This window comes from Anas platyrhynchos, chromosome 2 (genome assembly GCF_047663525.1).
Source record: "Anas platyrhynchos isolate ZD024472 breed Pekin duck chromosome 2, IASCAAS_PekinDuck_T2T, whole genome shotgun sequence".
In the NCBI taxonomy this organism is placed as follows: domain Eukaryota; kingdom Metazoa; phylum Chordata; class Aves; order Anseriformes; family Anatidae; genus Anas; species Anas platyrhynchos.
In genome coordinates this window covers 97994820-98014359 of record NC_092588.1, presented here as the reverse complement: position 1 = coordinate 98014359, position 19540 = coordinate 97994820, and the positions used below count along the sequence as shown (strand labels likewise).

The 19540-nt window shown below is 36.6% G+C and overlaps 1 protein-coding gene across 7 annotated transcripts in view; it reads left to right on the top strand.

Moving 5' to 3' along the window:
* BBS9 (Bardet-Biedl syndrome 9) overlaps positions 1-19540 on the top strand; it is a 315416-nt gene that overhangs the window by 206314 nt on the left and 89562 nt on the right. The window contains exon 23 of one of the 7 annotated variants that reach the window (XR_003495378.3): positions 13559-13639. The exons of the other annotated variants lie outside the window; for them this stretch is intronic. The gene's annotated coding sequence lies outside the window, so the exon portion shown is untranslated. The remainder of the gene's footprint in view (positions 1-13558; positions 13640-19540) is intronic. 7 annotated transcript variants of the gene reach the window in all.

The window sequence follows — 19540 nt, the reverse complement described above, 5'->3', positions numbered from 1 at the left end:
GCTGCAATCACAGAAAGGTTGGGAGAGGGTGATTGGAGGACGATTGGATGTTATTCCTAAAGAATAGCAGTGTACCTTGGGACCAAACAATATCACATTTTAGGAAGATTTTCACAAAAAGCACAGGCAGCAGTATAATAGTAGCCTTTATTAAAATCACCAGTTCCAACAATGAAGTTTTATTACTTTCCCTGTGGTAGTCTGATTTTAATCAGTCTTATCAAATAACAGCTATCTCTACTAAACACATTCTAATTCTACGTTACTCTGTATTGTCATGCTCCACAGAGTATCCTCACATTTACTTTTTCACCAGTTCCAGTACTTCCCTTCCTGAGGTTGCTGTGTCCCCCCCTTGCCAATTTAGTGTTAAGCATACTGTTGTGTTTCCAAAAGTAGAGTATGAGGCTGAAGTAAAGGGAATGAAAAACAGTCTAAGTGTTGTATTTTGTAATAGGTACTGGAGCGTATGACTAGCAAAACTCTGAGCTGAGCAATGCTAGTGCACCCTACCATCCCTTGATTGCATGGAGTAAATCTATGTCCATGCTTTAGTGCTTTTGAGTAGTATGCCAATGTATAAGGCTAATCGAGTTTAGATCTTCAGTTACAGCTGGGGAGGGGGTGGGGGTGGGAAGGGGGAAAGGGGTTGGATTGGGATAAAGTTCCAAAATATTTGGGAACACAGAGGATGTACTATCTGGAGTGATGTTACAACTAGGTCTGTTTCCTTTCCTGCCATCCTCAGAACAACTGTACTATACTACATAATGAGGATATATTTGCTTTAGTTAGTTACATATTATTTACAGACTATGCTGCCTGACAGACCAAGGTGAAACACAACAGAAACCTCGTATTTCTTAGCTTGCTACATTTCCTGAATAAGTAGAGTCAAATCGTTGTGACACCAGTCAGGCCAGACGTGTTTTTTTTTAAGCTCAATTTATAGCTCCTATTTAGTAAAACAGCAAATAAATTACTATTTAATCAAAACTGAACACTTAATTTAATTTTCTTTAAAATACCTCTGCAAAGTTTAACCTTACTTTCATATTAATAATGAATTGAATGTGTGATTTTTCTGTTTTTGAGTCACAGATAATTGTCATATAGATTTCTTCACTAAGTCTAGTACCCTTAGTATAATGGACAGAGTGATGGACCGTGTAACACAGTGCAGTACCATAGCTATGTATTAGCATCCTGGAGAATATGTAAAAATGAGAAGCTGAGCTTTTATGCAGTTAAAGTTAGAGCCTTCCTGTGGCTGTGTTTATCATGAAAATATTGTTCTTGTTTAGCTTTATTCTTTAATATTTCAGAATATATGGTCACATTTTCTTTTTTGTGTGCATGAGTACTAACAACTTGTTGCTTTGAGATTGGCAACCGCTAGAAATTTAATACCACAACTATTTGAGAGTTCCCACTGTAGGCTGGAAAGTGAAAGAGAAGAAAGGTAAGAAAGGACAGGAAAACATAGCACAGTAGAAAATGAGAAAAACAGAAGACACTAAATGTTCCACATCAAACAGGTATTAGTTCTCTTCTCTATGGCCACAATGCAGCAAAGTTTTTAGTTATGAAAAGTAAAAACTTGTGGATGCTATCTAGAATCATAGAGTGGTTTGGGTTGGAAGGGACCCTTAAGGATGATCTAGTTCCAACACTGTGGTATGGCAGGGACACTTTAGACTAGATTGCTCAAAGCCCCTTTCAAAACTGACTGTGGACCCTTCCAGGGATGGGACATCCACAGCTTCTCTAGGCAATCTGTGCCAGTGCCTCACCACTCTCACAGAATAGATATAAGGAATAAATTATTTTCTAAATCTCCCCTCTTTTAGTTTAAAGCCATTATCCCTTGTCCTATCAGTATAATCCTTGATGAAGAGTCCCCCTCCAGCTTTTCTGTAGGTTCCCTTTTGGTATTGCAAGGCCAATGTAAGGTCTCCCCAGAGCCTTCTCTTCTCCAGACCAAATGACCCCAACTCCCTCCACCTGTCTTCATAGTAGAGGTGCTCCATCCCTCTGGTCATCCTCATGGCCCTCCTCTGGACTTGCTCTAACACAGCCACATCCTTCTTCTGCTGGGGGCCCCACGGCTGAACACAGCACTCCAGATGGGGTCTCATGAGAACAGAGCAGAGGAGGACAATCACTTCTCTTGACCTTCTGGCCATGCTTCTGTTGATTCAGCCCCGGATACTATTGACTTTCTGGGCTGCAAGCGCACATTGCTGGCTCATGTTGAGCTTCCCATCAACCAACACCCCCAGGTCCTTCTCGTCAGGGAGAAGGCCTGCTCTGCTAGAAGCATCTAGCACCTAGCCTGCATTGCTAGCAACGTTAAGCAGTCACTGCAACTATTCTTCAGTGCTTGCTGCAAAATGTATCTGAAAAGATAACTTTTGCATAGGTAGGCTGCTCGCAGTACCTAGGTTATCTAACATTAAACCATGTTGGTTATATCTGAAAGAGCTGTGCCAAAATCAGGGCTGCTGCTACTTTACCTTTTCTTCCTTCCAGCAACCAAGTGGTGGTGAGAGGAAGAGAAGATAAAGCAGTGACAGCTTCCCTTCTCACTTTGCTGGTGCCAGTGCTGCTGTTTATATGACAAAGCAGCCTCAGGGAGCTGAACTGGTTGAAACCTTGCCCCAAATGCCATTCAAGCTGCGTTTTTTACCTTACTCTTCATCCATTATAGTTAGACCACCAAAAGGAAAGATTATTGTTTCATGGGGATGGTGAGATGTGTCTTGGTCTACAGATGCAAAGCTGATAGCTCTGCTATAGCAGAGGTTGGTATGTGCATCATGGTGCATGGAGAAGAACACAATTATCCATTTTGGCAGTAGGCCATAGGTATATCAAGATAAGTGTAATATGAAATTACATCTTAGCTTTTGACTTGATCAGCTCCCTGGATCTTTCACTACACAAATGCAGTATCATGAATGCTGCTTCAAGGTTAGAGAGGGGAATAGGGAAAGCTTACATTAGCTTATGCCACTATGTGACTTGCAACCAGAATAGCTAAAGCATATTCACAACCCTCAATGGGAGCACTGAGAGAAGAAGCCAGCATGTTATTCAAATTTTTAAAATTGTGTGCTATGCCTAATTAAGTGGAAGTGTAAAGTTATTCTCAGTTGTGTTGCATAATGAGCCACTGCTGGAAATACTAGTTTATTTTTATGCCACCACGGACGGTGGTTTGTGTATGATGGTGAGCCTGTTTATTCTTGTGTTCAGTCCATTGTGCCAGAACTCATTTATGTTTTTTCCTGGCAATTTTCTCACAGCTCTAAAATTGTGGACATAGGACTTAATCCAAAAATGTTCTTAAGCACATACACTGCTAAGTATATGTAGTCTCACTGGATTCACGAAGAAGCATAGTAGACAAAGTGAAAACACCCTCCAGTCTTTATCAACTGTATTTGGTCTTTCTTAGAGTAGAATTGGTACTAAGCCTGAAAGAAATGTCACATTAGGACAGCTGCTTCTCCAATCCTTGTTAGCATTTTGTTGGTTTCATCAAATGGAGAATAGGTCAAGGCTCCATCACGAACATGAAGCTAAGCCAACACATAAATATCCTTGAGCAGCAGTTTTAACATTTTAGAATATTTATAGCCAACAGCTAAAGTTTAGGGTAATAAACTGTTCATGGGCTGTATTAGTTCATTTTCCCTAAAATACAGTTTTTATTCTGGCTGAATTCCAGACATCTGAGCATGGACTAGAAATCAAGCTGGAGTGCTCTAAAATTAAATTACAATTCATTCTTTTCTTTCTTTTCCCTTTGTTAAAAGGGTTTTTCAGAGGAGTTGTCAGAAACTCAAAGTGTAATACATTAATGTAACTAGACTAAATAATGACACAACATGAACCCCTGTTAAATTTTGTTTGATTTCTGATGTACTGTTCTGACAATTATAGACTGAATTAAAGTAATGTGTCACATCCAGTATATCAAAATTTCTTTTCTGAATCCTCAATATTTGATATTTATAGTAATGTAATACATCATGACCTGTGTTGTGTATTTGAATGCATAGGCAAACTAGAAAACATACGCTATTTAGCCAAATATGACTTCTTTTTCCAGTAACTGCATCCAGCTGTCCTGTGGTAACCCATCAGATCTGTATTTCAGATTTATTTTTCCTGTTGATCATCTTTGTTTTGAATTGATTCCCCTTCTGTTCCCAGTTTCTCCTTTTATTCTCAAACCTTGACTCAAACTCTACGTTCTTTCTGTAGAATAACGAATTTCTTTCAGTGCTCTCCTTGTGCTACTTGGTAGTAGTGCAGAAGGTATTAATGGTTATTTAAACTTTACACTTATAAAGGCAAAGGTAATTGGAGACTGCCGTACGTCCTGCCCACATTTGCCGGTAGACTGGAAGCTGGCAAATGTTGTGCCGATTTTCAAGAAGGGTCAGAAAGAAGACCCTAGCAATTACAGGCCTGTCAGTCTCACGTCAGTGCCTGGTAAAATCATGGAGAAGATGGTTCTCGAACTTATTGAGGCGCACTTGGGGGACAAAGCAGGCATTGGTCCCAGCCAGCATGGGTTTGTGAAGGGTAGGTCCTGCCTAACTAACCTGATTTCCTTTTATGATAAGATCACCCGTATGGTGGACCAAGGGAAACCAGCTGATGTGATTTTTTTGGACTTCAGCAAGGCTTTTGACACGGTTTCCCATAGGATCCTACTGGACAAAATGTCCACCATACAGCTAAATAAAATCATCATACGATGGGTGAGCAATTGGCTAACGGGCAGGGCCCAAAGGGTTATGGTGAATGGGGCTGTGTCAGGCTGGCGGGCGGTCACCAGTGGGGTGCCTCAAGGCTCCATTTTAGGGCCGGTACTTTTCAATATTTTTATAAACGATCTGGATGTAGGAATAGAAGGTATTTTGAGCAAGTTTGCTGATGACACCAAACTTGGAGGAGTTGTGGACTCTGTTGAGGGCGGAAAGGCCTTGCAGAGGGATCTGGATAGGTTGGAGAGCTGGGCGATCTCCAACCGCATGAAGTTCAATAAGAGCAAGTGCCGGGTCCGGCACCTGGGACGGGGAAACCCTGGCTGCACGTACAGACTGGGCGATGAGACGCTGGAGAGCAGCCTAGAAGAGAGGGATCTGGGGGTTGTGGTAGACAGCAAGTTGAATATGAGCCAGCAGTGTGCCCTGGCAGCCAGGAGGGCCAACCGTGTCCTGGGGTGCATCAAGCACGGCATCGCTAGTAGGTCGAGGGAGGTGATTGTCCCGCTCTACTCTGCGCTGGTGCGGCCTCACCTCGAGTACTGTGTGCAGTTCTGGGCACCACAGTATAAAAAGGACATGAAACTGTTGGAGAGTGTCCAGAGGAGGGCTACAAAGATGGTGAAAGGCCTGGAGGGGAAGACGTACGAGGAACGGCTGAGGGCACTGGGCCTGTTCAGCCTGGAGAAGAGGAGGCTGAGGGGAGACCTCATCGCAGTCTACAACTTCCTCATAAGGGGGTGTCGAGAGGCAGGAGACCTTTTCTCCATTAACACCAGTGACAGGACCCACGGGAATGGGGTTAAGCTGAGGCAGGGGAAATTTAGGGTTGACATCAGGAGGGGGTTCTTCACAGAGAGGGTGGTTGCACACTGGAACAGGCTCCCCAGGGAAGTGGTCACTGCACCGAGCCTGTCTGAATTTAAGAAGAGATTGGACTGTGCACTTAGTCACATGGTCTGAACTTTTGGGTAGACCTGTGCGGTGTCAAGAGTTGGACTTGATGATCCTTAAGGGTCCCTTCCAACTCAGGATATTCTATGATTCTATGATTCTATATATCAGGGTTGCCTTGCATATTCAGTTCTGAGATTTTGCAGTCTGAATTTTATTCGGTAACCATTTCTCAAAGTATAGGATGTTCCTGAATTTATACAAATATATCACATTTAATTTACTATATTACACATAGAGAAAGGTCATTGAATTAAATGCATTATTACATTAATTCAGTTAATGATTAGTGTGTATTTTCCCCAAAACGAATCTTGCCTTATTCATATTTACCATCCCTTTGTTTCTTCTTGGAAATTCAGGATAATTTCTACAAGAGTTGAGATCAACATCTATCAAGGTTACCATTCCCTCCAGAGCCTAGCATTGCCTATCAGTTACCAGAAAGAGTGGTATGCCAAAAGTGTTGATAGAAGCAGGAGGTCTCACATGGGCATCCACGTGTTAGGCATCAGCTAAATCTGTTGAAGGTGTTGTAGAAGCACACCTCAGGTTTGTGCATGAAGGTGATTTTGCTTGCTTAGTCTCTTACAGTCAGGTGTCACAGTTCAGGGATCATTCATAGAATCACAGAACAGAAGCAATAACATTAGCTAATGCAATTGTAAAGAAATAACCAAAATGTAGCAAGCTGAAATTTTAAGTATGCATGTTGCTCACAGCGTAGAGAATTTCAAAGTGTGCTCAGACTTGTTTCTAAAGAAGAGTGGGAATATATTTGTGGAAAAGCAGACAAAAGTTTATTGAAATTCATACAGGATAAACATGTTCTAATTCTCAGTCTTCCACTTAAATTGCTGTATTTCAAACACAGATTTTATATATACAAGTATATGTATATTTTGCCTACAATTATTTGACCTCTTAATTATCTGTGGTTTTACTCCTAAAGTTTTTCTTCCTTCACATTTTCCCTGTTGAGGGCCCTGTAGTTCTGGGTGAGAAGACCACCCCTAGCCCTTCCCCCCTCCCCCTTTTTTAAATTATTTTAAAATTATTTTAAATTATTTTAAAAAAGCATTGTGAGTGCAAATGTTTGTAATTTCTTCTCTGCCAGCTCTTAGAAGTACTAAGTTTCTGTCTCAGAAAAGAGGATGGAGGGAGCTTTTCTTCTGCATTCTTAAATTGCAAAATATTCAGCTTGCTCTCTGAAAGTGGATATTTCAAGTGTGCTTGCTCATGATTATCTGTTACCACAGAAAAATAGAGGTTATTTGAATTCTTGAGATGTGCTTTTAGAGTCATTTGAGATCTGTGGGCTAATTTTGCTAGATATATGTTGCCCTCAGTGTAGAATCATGGTGATGTGCTTTGTTCTAAAATACAAAGAAAACCTTTGTTTTTACAGCAAACAGGACGGGTTTTAAAATCTGCAATGCACATTGAGTAATGTGTATTGCCTGATTTTGTCATAAGTAAAAGTTTCAGGGGAGACTGTTCTTGGCAAGCACTATTGAAGTAGAATTAGCAGGCTTATGATGAGAGACATCCCAAGAGGCTTGCTGTCTTTGTGCAGATATATAAAATAATCCACAGAACTTTCCACAGGATTATCTTGATAGACAAGATGCACTCCCTTGTTTTGTGCATCTTCTTTCTCACAAAAAAAAAAAAAAAAAAAAAAAAAAAAAAAAAAAAAATCTGCCTGTCATTCCTAACTGTTCCATTTGTCCAGTGATATTTGACACCTCTTTCTACTTGCCATCCCAGTAGAAACTGGAGTCAGTATTTTTAGAGTTCTTCCAGCACAAAGAAATTTGTCACATATTGGGCTGAACTTAAGAAATTTGTAAAAATTTTACATTGTTTTCCAATATAGGTTTATGACTGATAGAAAACATCTTGGTAATTGATTCACATTTACTAAAGGAACAGAAGAAAACTGATGCTGCAAGTGATAAATAATCTCATTTATCAGGTCTTTTGATGATCAGTGTCATAGAAACACTGGCACTGGCAAGGTAGTGATATAGGCTCTGCCCATCTTTTCTTTTGCCTAGATTGTGATAACAAAACCTTATTCATTTTTTTAAAGTTAGTATCAGTCTAAGTGAGGTCAGAATCAGTCTCTTGTGTTTGGTTAGAGGAGCCCTTGATATATGTCATCTTGCTGATAAGCAGTGCTTTAAAATTAAATGTGAAAAATCTTATGATCAGTTTGTACAGAGATAAACTGTATTGAACACTTACGAAATTCATTTCTGTAGAGGCTAAATATTAACAGACTCTGAATGGATTTTCAATGCATTTCAGTGTGTGTTAAGGCAGATTATAAAATTATTTTTACCATGCTGTCTCAAATCATTGCCCTGCTTTTAGAACAGTGTATTAGAAACTGTGTATTTAACAGAGATAGGAAAAATGGTGACAGGCAGGCTTGATAGGAATGGAAATTGCCGACACTGGCAACACAATACCAAACACAAGAAGTGCAGTTTTGTTAATGAGTGTAACTGATCAGTCTGATTCAAGAGGATAGTTGTGTGAATAGGAAAGTTTGAGTTTTACTGACCTTGGAGGATCTGCAGAGATCTGTAGTATGGTTAAGTGGTATATTTGGAACTTGAATACGTGTTTAGCCAAATATATACAGTGTAATGAAAACTGTGCTAACCATATTCATAAGGTACTTTTAATTCTCATGGTTACATCAGTTGAAATACATGTCCCCCCACCTCTGTCCATTTAATTCCACTGATCTCACAGCAATGGAATGAGGCAAAGCTGCCAGTATCTTACATTTCATTCATTAAACCTTTAAACAAAAATGTCTTATTAAGTTATGAACATTTTAAATCTTGTCTGGAATGATCTTCTGAGTTATTTTAGATATAATTTATTATTTGGAAGTTTGTGCCCTGTATAGCTTTGAATTCCCTATCTAGATCCTTATGAGATTTATTTAGAACTACTGATCCATAATTGGAATGCTTATCAAGATAGTCAGGTTATTGACCCAGTCTATTAGAATTAGAAAGAAGCAGACTTTTGCCTTTTCCAAATGTCAACACTACCAGATTCCTAGCATGTATAAAAAAGAGAAGAAGGGAAGACAATTTTCTACTGGCTCCAGTGATTCCAAATGTCAGACTTCTGTTCCCCTGACCTCACAATTCAGTACAGAGAAAGTAGATGACATCCTTCCTTAAACTAATTTGATTACTTTTGGCTACTCTATCTTAACATAGTAGTATATGGATATATACAATGTATTCAAGGCCATTAATACCACTGATAGGCTTTCTTTTTGAATTAAATGCAATTTGGGTCAAGCATGATGAGCTGTATTTTGACTGCATACTTTAGGCACCTAACAAAGTATTCCGGTATTTAAAAAAAAAGTGAACGTTTGTTTCAAGCTTCAACTTAAATTAGCATCCTAAGCTTCTGGATGGTTAGTGAAAAAAACAAATTCCTCTGAAGAATTAACTGAAAGGCTGATTAAGATACCTGTATCTTTCTATGTATTGTTTTGCAGCTCACCCTGATACCTGCATATGACAGTTCAGTGCCTCTGCATTTTGTGCAGGGAGCCACATGTAGCTGGGAGAGGACTCTAGGCTCAGGCATTCATGACTGAATGTGCCTTTGCTTTGGGACTTACCATACCATGCTCGCATAATCATCTAGTTTAACATCAAGCTGTTCTCTGAGCCCCTCACACAGCTGCAAAAATGTTTGAGCCAGTCCCGGAAAGGTAAAAGACAAGGGCTGGAAAAGTGCAGTTGACTGTCTGAGAATCAATATTGCTTATGCAGTTTTACTATGTTTTTGGAAATGTGGAATCAGCAGGTTATCTCTGTCCTCTTGTTACTCAGGAGACAAAACACTGTGTTAAGCTTAGAAGCCAAAGAGCAGGGCGAAGTAACAGGAAGTTCTCTGTGCTATTTATACATTTTATTCAGCAATAGTTCAATGGAAGTGCATATGACAGTAGGCATAACTTACGTGGTCTAAATAGCAATTGTAATGTATATCCACACAGTGCTGAGCAGAAAAAAAAAAAAATCTGTGGAAGGAGACTTTGTGGAGAGCTTGATACTCACACTATCTATATTTCAGGATGTTTTATATCCAACTCTCTCTAATCTGCTCCAATGGACTCCATTACTGGTTGAAGTATATTTTCTAGTGTTGCTTCATCTAAAAGGAGTCTCATCTTTATTGTTTGAGAATGTTCTGTGATATGAATCAAAGTACAGAAAATAGGGACAACCTCAAATTAAAATGGTAATGTAGGTGCACCCAGTATATGTATAAGATAGTGGTAACAGAGTTAACAAAACATGCTGTTTAATTTTAACTCATGGTTCTGACTAAAGCATTTCTGTAATTGATTTCTGCTTATTCAAATATTAAAATTCTGCCAATGCTGTTTTGCTTTAAATTGAATGTAGTCTTATAGTAAAAAGCCTTGCAGATGCAATTGTTTTCATCTAGAATATTTCATCTTACAGTTCTGTTGGATATTTCCAGTTAAATGAGATCATTACAGATCATTAAAGTACAAAATGTATTTGTGTGCTCCCACATTCAAGTAAAACTCAAAAAGTATATTTTCATCTTAAACCTCATTATTGATCTTACCCACACACCTACATGGTAGTTTCTTTTTTCTTTTTTTTTTTTTTTTCCCCTTTTGGAATAGGAAATGTTGCTACATTATGATGCTTAAGGGAAATGTTTTTTGTGTGTTTATCAGTACTTTACATTGCTTTATCATAGGTGTATTTTTTATTTTTTAGAGATTTGGATCAATTTGAGTTTAAAAAGATTTAATTCTTCTATGATAAATGCTACGTTACCGTGTGAGTGGCTGGCAAAAATAGTCTTCATCAGTGAAATGAAATGTAAGATGAATTTGTAAGATGTATCTGCAGTATGAGCCATGATCAGCTTTTGCAAAACCAGAGATGTGTCATCTTGATAAAAGTTATTTCTGGCTGTCCTTGGTACTGTATTAATTTACCTTTTACTAATCTCTATGACTTCTCTCATATATGGCTATAAATAAATAGATTATTGGTCTATAAACAAAACAACAGATTTAGCAAATACTGATCAACTTTTTATTTTGTGGATACCTAGCTGCATTTTGACATTCAGATTGAGTTGGCTTTTGTGCAACAGTTATGTTTACATTTGTTATTTAGTGGAAGAATCTTTGATACAAACACAGCAAAAATCAATGAGGACACATATTGCATCATCTTGTCAAAGCATAGACCTGTGTATATATCTATAGATAACAAAATTCAGGAAATGATTAAATTTAGGAATTGTTGTTGTCTGGAAGTTTAGTCAAATACAAGGACAAATCTTGAAAGCCTCACTTATATATAATTTTAAATTTAGGTTCTTGTTTTGTTGCTCAGGTGAAAAATCATTTTACACTTTTCTGTCGAAGAAATTAACTTTTAATTAAATGCTCTGTGCACTTCAGGAGCCATGTACTGTTCTTAAAGAGTGGATTACTCAATAGTTGCCAAATGCCTAGAATGCTGATCTGGTATTGCAAAACTTTTCTATCCGATTTGGATTTTTCAAGGGATCTCATTAGGAAAAAAAATAATTTAATTCCTGTCAGAAAGTTTTTTAGGGATACTGTTTTTCTTAGCAGCCCTGATTTAGATCTGACTGGAACCCATGTATCATTTACATAAAAGCTTCCCTTGCCTGTGTTTCATTCATTGGCTTTTCAGAGCCTCTTCTCCTTTCCTCAAAGGTTGAGGAGTAAGATTTGTCAAGTCTCTGTGTAGCTGTACAGGTATAGATACGACATCTATACACAAAGCAATCATCATCAGTTCAGGTAGGGAAGGACCGTACTTCTTGATATCTGTGGCTGCAACGTTGCATCAAATTTCTTTGTTCTTTAATCCCACTTTTTACCTGATTTTTTTCTGTGGGCCCTTCATGCTTCTGGTGTTCTAGCAAGGTGGGTAACCACTTAAGAGGTTAGTCACTTGTTTCCTGAGTAACATCTACCTGTTTTGTGATATGGTTATTAGTAGAGAAAGTTGGTCTAAAATGCATTCATCATAACTCCTTTTATTCTCCTTTCTGTCTTTTAGACTTTTAACTATTGTTTTCTCAGTCTGATTTAAACTTATTTATTTGGAGAAGGAAAAAGTACAGCTGTGTCTTATTAGGTTTATGCATCTAAAAGGCACTCATTCAAACAAGTTTTATTTTCTCTAAACAGAAATTATCTTGAGAAAAAATGCTTCTTTAAGGGCACTCTCCATTAGACATTCATCTGATAATCAAAGCCTTTTCTCAAAAGAATGATATCTTGTCACCACAAAGGCTGAATATTCTTTAACTATTTTTTCTCTTATCTGAATTTTTTTATTCTCTCATCTTGTTCTGCACAATAAAAAAAATAAATATGTAAGTTAAAATGTATATGTATACTAAAAAAAAACACACAAAACAAACAAAAAAAACTTTGAAGACTCAAAATTCTATCTTTCTGGATCAATTATTTATATGTAGCCACTTCTAGTTTAACAATTTATATGCATGTTTTTCATATCAAAACCAGGATTTTTAAACAGTGTAGCATAATTATACTTATTTTGGCCCCTGATCATACAATTATGACAATAACTTAGTGTATAAGCAATGGTACTATTCACAGACAGGTGGTTTGCAGAAACGAGGCCTGAGCTAGTGCCGTTCTTTTAGTTTTTCAGTAAATATTTAGTCTTTTCTTTTGGTTTAAACATGGAAGTGTTTTAAGCCAAAACCCTTGACTATCACTGGAAAGTTGTTTTTAAGCAATGTTGTTTTAACCATTCTGATCTGCAGTCCTCATATCTACTCTTATACAACATGCTATAAATCTGTGGTTTTCTCTTATGTTTTGGTGAAGTACATAAAACTATTTTTTAAATTAAACATGAAGACAAAATGAGAGTAAGACAAAGAAATATTTGTGCAGTTTAATTTTCCTTTTCACAAAAAACCTTTTTCCTTTTCATCTTAAGCTTGAGGTGGTCAGTTGTGTTATATTTTATATATTATATATATACTAATTATATATATATATCAAAAATATATAATATATATAATATATAATATAATAATATATATTAATATATAAATATAATATAATATAATATATATATATATATATATATATAAATCTCCTCTCTACATAAAATCTCTTGTATATGTTTCCTCTTTACCATATTCAATTATCTTAATGAGTGCTGTAAATGACACTGATTCACAGGCTTAGCATGGGCAGAAGTTCAAAGACCTATATCAAGAAAAGATCTAGGAAGGAAGAATAGCCAAATAGACTCCATAGTTAGCCTCCCCATATAACTTCAGAGTTCTGATCTAACTGAGATTTGGGGATGGCTGTTTTTTTTTTTTTTTTGGGGGTGGGGCTCCTGCTCAACTTCAGGTTGGATGGCAGCACATGTTTGAACTTGCCCAGAGACTTCTAGAAACATTCATAGTTTTATAAATCTGCTGTCTTAAAAGGCAAGCATATTACATCTGAGCTGGTATGGGAGAAATTAATTTAATAACTTGATTCAAAGAGCAGAGAGTAGAAACCTCAATTAAAGTTTTCCTTTAATCAGGTTTATGGATTAATCAGCCTCACTTGGATCAGATCTATCTAATTATAAAGCTACACAGCAGATTAAAGGGAATTGAAAAAATCATACCTGTTACTAATGTATCTCTCACAAGTTGTTTTCATTTTTAATTATTTTATTTGTTTGTTTCAAATTTCTTTTGAACAGAAAAGCCTCCTGACCATGAAGTATAAGGATCTCTTATTTTGCAAGTCAAGGTCCTGCTTTTGAAAGATGATTTCAAATTTTGTAGGTACAAATTTATGTCTGCTATTTAATTGCACAGCTGTACTTTAGGATTTAGCCACTTGATTGCACCTGCTTTGTAGGTAGCTAGATGACTTAAACTACCTTAATTTGGTCCTCCAATTAACTGCAAAAAGAATGAAATAAAAATAGTACTTTTTTTTTGAAGCTTAGTTTAAGGTTGTTTACCAGGGTTTTATTGCTGTCTCCACTGGATTTAGCCTTGATGAAATATAACTTTATTAGTAGATTTCACTGACATTATAATTTTTGACATTTCTTATTTTGGCTGATAATGTTGTATGAAAAGGTCTCTGTGTGTGGTATACTTAACTGTGGTAAAATTTTACTTTCCATTTGTATTCACATATTTTTGTTTTCCGTCATACAGGTGGTACGTTAAGTGGAATAAATGGTTGCAGTGATATTTTCAAAGCTGCAGTCACTATTTTACTGGTGTGTTTAATACATGTTGGAAATACGTCTTTTTGAACAGAGAATAGCTTCTTGTCTTCAGTGCTCCTGATTCATAACCCATTATGTCTTGTCCTAAACAGCATTTCTCATCTATGCTGATTTTGTTCCAGGAATGTGTTGTGTAACATCTGGCACTGGACAGCCAGAGGCCTGATCCTGAGTGCTTGAAAATTATTTCGGCAGAAGCTGAGGTCTTTTAGTATCTCACACGCGATGTTTGGGGCTGCACAATGTAAAGCACCTTCTGGCTGCCCATCTCATATCATGGCACTTTCCCACCACCCAGAAGTATGGTGTTGAGCCAAAATTTCAAGTGTTTCTTGTTCTTACTGTTGTTTGTGCATGTCTGTTGCTGTTAGTGAAGCAAGCGAGAAAGCAGTTTTCTCCTGAGGTACAGCAGTGGGTTGCCAACAACAAACCCTGTATCTTCAGCTTTCTGTTGGATTTACTTTTTCCCTATTGTCTTTCTCAGTATTCTTCCTTTCTGAAACTGTACAGCAGATTATTATTCATCAGGCTGCATTATTGCCAATTGCTGACTTGTTTCACGTTGGCAGTACCATGAACAGTAAAGAGGGGACTGCAGTTACGGATATATGTTAGTTGAGATACCACAGAGAATTTCTTACAGAGGCAAGCTCTTGTTTCTCTTTTTCCTTCTTCCATTTCCTCCTTCTTTCTTTCTTTCTCTTTCTCTCTGAGTCTGATTTTTTTGTTGTTGTACATTTGATACTCTCTGATGAAGCCAGCATTTTCTTTTTTAACAAGAAACCCAGTTTTATGATCTCTTTTCCTTACACAATTTGGTATTTTCATGTCTTTAATTTATAAATGGTTTTTCTCATTGCTGACAACATAAAATTACACATTAGAGTAATTATTTTCCAGGAGAAACCTAGGTATTTATTTTTAAATTAAGATATACAGCAACTTATCTGTTTATTGGATCATACATATTTTGTGATGCTGTACTGTACTGGATATGAGATTACTTTCACAGTGTCTCTTTTCTAAAGGCAGGATTTGAGACACCAGTTTTTGTGTTTAAAATGGGTCTTAGAAGGAACAGACAGATACCATAAGAAAACAATTGAGAGTTCTTCCTCTGCTTTAGCCTTAGAGATGCCTTAAATACACTAAGTGATGTCTGTTGGACTAAAAGTTCTCCTTGGCTTCACGGAGTCAAGGGGGATGTGCTTGAAAGCTAACTGAATCCCTTGCAGACCCTGGTACTTTAGGCATTCCTACAATATTACTAAAATACACTTGCACTTCTTCAGAGGAAACGTTGAGCATGACAGCTATGCATATTCAAAAACACAGGGAGGAGAAGGGACACCTTGTTTTACTAAGAGAGAACCCTGTTTATTAATGGGCCCATCTTCAGCGGAGACTTCTGTCTTCAATCCCATCCAAGTGGATGCAGACATTCAGCAGGGAGTCACGCTTTTGACAGAGAAGGAGATGAAGTTCCAACAGATGAAAAATAACATATTTCCTACTGACTGTTACCAGGTGCTTTCCACACAGCTTTTTAAAAATTATTTATTTATTTTATTTATTATTTATTATTTATTTTATTTATTATTTATTTATCTTTGGGAAGGATCTGAATGAGAAGCAAATGGGTAATCAGCCCTAAGGGAGAGAAAGGGAGGGAGTCACATCTTTTGAGTTCTGTACTGAAGGTGGCGTGAATACAAGAGAGGGAGGGAAAGTCCCTTTGGGGCACAGAAAGGAACAGTGAGGGCAGCAGGATCTGTCTGGGAAAAATGTGAAAAGATGGAAACCCATATGGACTTCTTTTAGTTTCTTTTCCATTGCTCAGCTCTGCCTTGTTTTAGTTCATAATGATTTTCCAAGTACAACATACTTAAAAATAAATCAGTGTTTTCATCAGAGTTTATGCACTTGCAATTGTGATCCTGTTTTTAAAATGCAGCTGTTGAAAATCACTCAAGATTGCTTACATTTTTGTGTGTTTTTCCCTTATAAGTTATAGCTATTTTTTTTTGCCAGATAGTTTTCACAACAATTTCAGAATTAGACTCGTAAATACTATTAAAATGTAGTTGACAAGCAGAACTAATAATTCTTGTGGTTTTGAACTTGATTTTTTGTGTGTGTACATTTTGTTTTGATCATATTTTAGACTCAGATTTAGGCTGACTGATCTTCTCTGTGTAGGCCTATGGACTTAGACACAAAGCACGAAAAGGATCTGTGGTTATATACAATATTGTCCTATGGGGAAACAATAACTATTGCGGAGGATAAACAAAAAATCAATTGGAAAAACAGTTACTTTTTCATAACCGCTCTTGAAGCATAAATTAGCTTGAAGACAATTTTCCTGCTTGTGCAAGCCAATTGAAAGTTTTTTTCTTTGTTTGTTTGTTTGTTTTTTGTCTCTGCTAAAGCTCTATACTTTTTGGTGCATTGAGCACACAATAAAAACTTTGCTCTGGTTCTAGACAGTATTACTTTGACTTGTTCTCATTATCCTAGATGCATGTGATACACTACTGAATGGATGCTCTAAGTAGAATATATATGTATATAAAGATATAAATTTCTAATTAATCCTCTTTCATCTGTTGCTAAGCTATATCATCATCAACATTTCTGGATTTATAGTCTTATCAGGAAAAGGTCTTTTGTTCCTGTTTATTCAAGAAATGCTATATAGTCAAAACATTCCTCACCACTGTAGCCTTTTGCAAGAAGCCACGTGGTTGAGGTTTGAATGTAACATCCATATGTTTCTTGACAATTATATTACTATAACAGCCTCTATGATAAAAATGAAAAAATAATAATTTTTCTTTAAATTTGCTCTGCATAAATAACTAAAAACTACTAAGATAAATTACTTTAAAAAACAAACAAAAAAACTTTGGTGCTAGGTTTGTATTGTATTGTCCTGACTTTAAGTTTGAGGAACTGATTATATCTTTCTGACTGAGCAAGCATAAATTGGGCTGATATAATTTTCGCTTCCCATCAATGATGGGAATGATCTCTTTTCTGATTTTAAAGACATTTATTCAACCAGCCATCCTGCACTTCCTGTGTGTCTAAGGAGCTTAAATGGTAAACCATGTTAGAGACTATGAAATTCCATGTTTAAGGAAAAGATTAAAAAGATAGTATTGGATTGTTGGTTAGAAGAAACTGAAGCAAATAGAGAGGTGAATCAAGTCCTTGAGTTACTTGAATAGATCCTGAGATGCAACAACAACAAAAAAAGAGATTTATTTATTTATTTATTTATTTATTTATTATTCATTTATTATTCATTTATTTTTAATGGTATGGGAAGAATCAGATGACCACTTTACTCATAGAGATGTGTCCATTCTCCAATAGCTATGGATATTAGAGACATCTACAGATTTACTAAAACTGTTTACGCTTTCCTTCATATTTGATTATGACACAGTTTGAAGTATGCATGAACTTGAAACAAAAAGAATTCTCTGTATGCAAGAAAAATACTAAGGCTTTCATCCCCTTGTCTCACAACTTTAGTGTTTTTTGATGAAGTAGAATACAGTAGAAGAAGCTTACTTCTAATCTTATCTGATTGTTAACTCATCATGCTTCATAAATTAAGCATAGGTTTTGGTCAGGTTAATAATTTGTTTTACCAAATTATAACAATTGCCAGATGCTAATAAATCAGATATTCCTGAGTAGAATCAAAGGAGATACTCCTGAATTGACTGAAATTTTGACATTTGTATGATTGTGTAAGCCTCATTGACACATATTCCTAAAATTATGGTAGTGATCCAGTATTTCCTTCTGCAGTCGGAATTTATTTATTTATTTACTTTCAACTATTACTTCAGATGTTGCAAACAGCAGCAGCCAATAAAAAAGAGTATAAGTACCTTTTAAGAGCTATCAATGATGAGAAAATCCCATTTTGTAGTCTAATGTTTATTATGTACATGAATGGGGACCAGATTTTTCAGCAATCCATCTTCATTTGTCATATCTATCTTCATAATGTCATTTAAACCTCTGAATCTGTTGGGATACATTTTATGATGGAAAAAGTGGCATGAGGATCCAATTCATCAGTAATCCATTTTGATTGTGATATTCAGGCTGCTGAAGTCAATGAGGTTCCAGAATGTGTTTTAGTATCAGTAGACTGCTATACTGGGTAGGAATGGATTTATGCATGTGACTATTTCATGCACCCAGTTGGAATTTAAGGCTGGAACAGTCTTTTTGGATGTGCAGGCCGTCTGTATCTTTTTTGCCATTGTAATATGAATGCTAAATATGTTCTTACATAGTCGCACTATTAATTATATCGATACCTGGAATTATTGGCTTCAGAACAGGAAAACAAAACAAAACAAAAAAGGTAAAGTTATTTGACAATAAGCTTTGTGTTAGATTGTTTTTCTGTTGTCCAGAGTGTCCTGGTTTCCTCAGTTACTCTGATCTGTAATATTAAATATTTGAAACAATAAACATGTCAGAAAACAGCAGGAATTCATGCAGACCGAAAAGATGAGAATTTATGTGGAGCTGGTTTTTCTTCTGTTGATCGGTAACCTCCTGATATCATCCGACACTCAGTTTCTCACAAAGGCTTGGTGACAGCTTCCTGTTGGAGTTCCAGCCCATTTGCCTGTTTATGATTTTCCTGTGTTAGCATTGTAAACTTTCACAGAAAAATACTTAAAGCAGGGAAGTCCTTTAATGGAAACTTAATGTGAATCATGACAACACTGTCTGCTTAAATGTCATGAGTGAGGGATTAGGAGATTTACACTGGCTGTTGCTTTTCACTCAATGGTCAAAATAGAACTAGTTCAAGAAGGGTGGCAGGAAAAGCAGTTAAGCCACCTGTTAAAGTCATTGCTTGGACTGGAACTTGCAAGGCAGCTTCTCAGAATTAACTGCATACTTTCATAAATGATACTGTGTTGACATTCAGTTTCTCAGAAGTTCCAAGTGTTCCTTGGCTTTGTTTTGGGCCTCACTGCTATTTGCAGCTCCTGCAGAACTTTAAAAGCTTGCTGTAAGGACTCGATATGTACAGTTTATGCTTACAAGTCAGACTGCAAACCTTCTCTGCATACTTTAAACACACTGCAAATTTCATTTCTAATGTAAGGCTACTTGAATTTTTTTTTTCTTTTTTTTTTTTTTTTTTTTTTTCTCACCCCCCTGAGTCTTGGTGTAGAATTGCAGCCCCATGGCACAGTACTAGCAATGAAAAATTTTTGCATTCTGAAGCTCATTTTGAAAGGAAAGGTCTAGAGAACTAGTCCATCAAATTACATTGTGAAACTTACGACTGTTGTTTCAACAAAGACATTTTTTGAAAAAATGGCTAAAAGTTCATTCTTTACTTTTTCTAGTATTTAATTATAAACAACCCAGGGCTCTTTTTCTGAATTA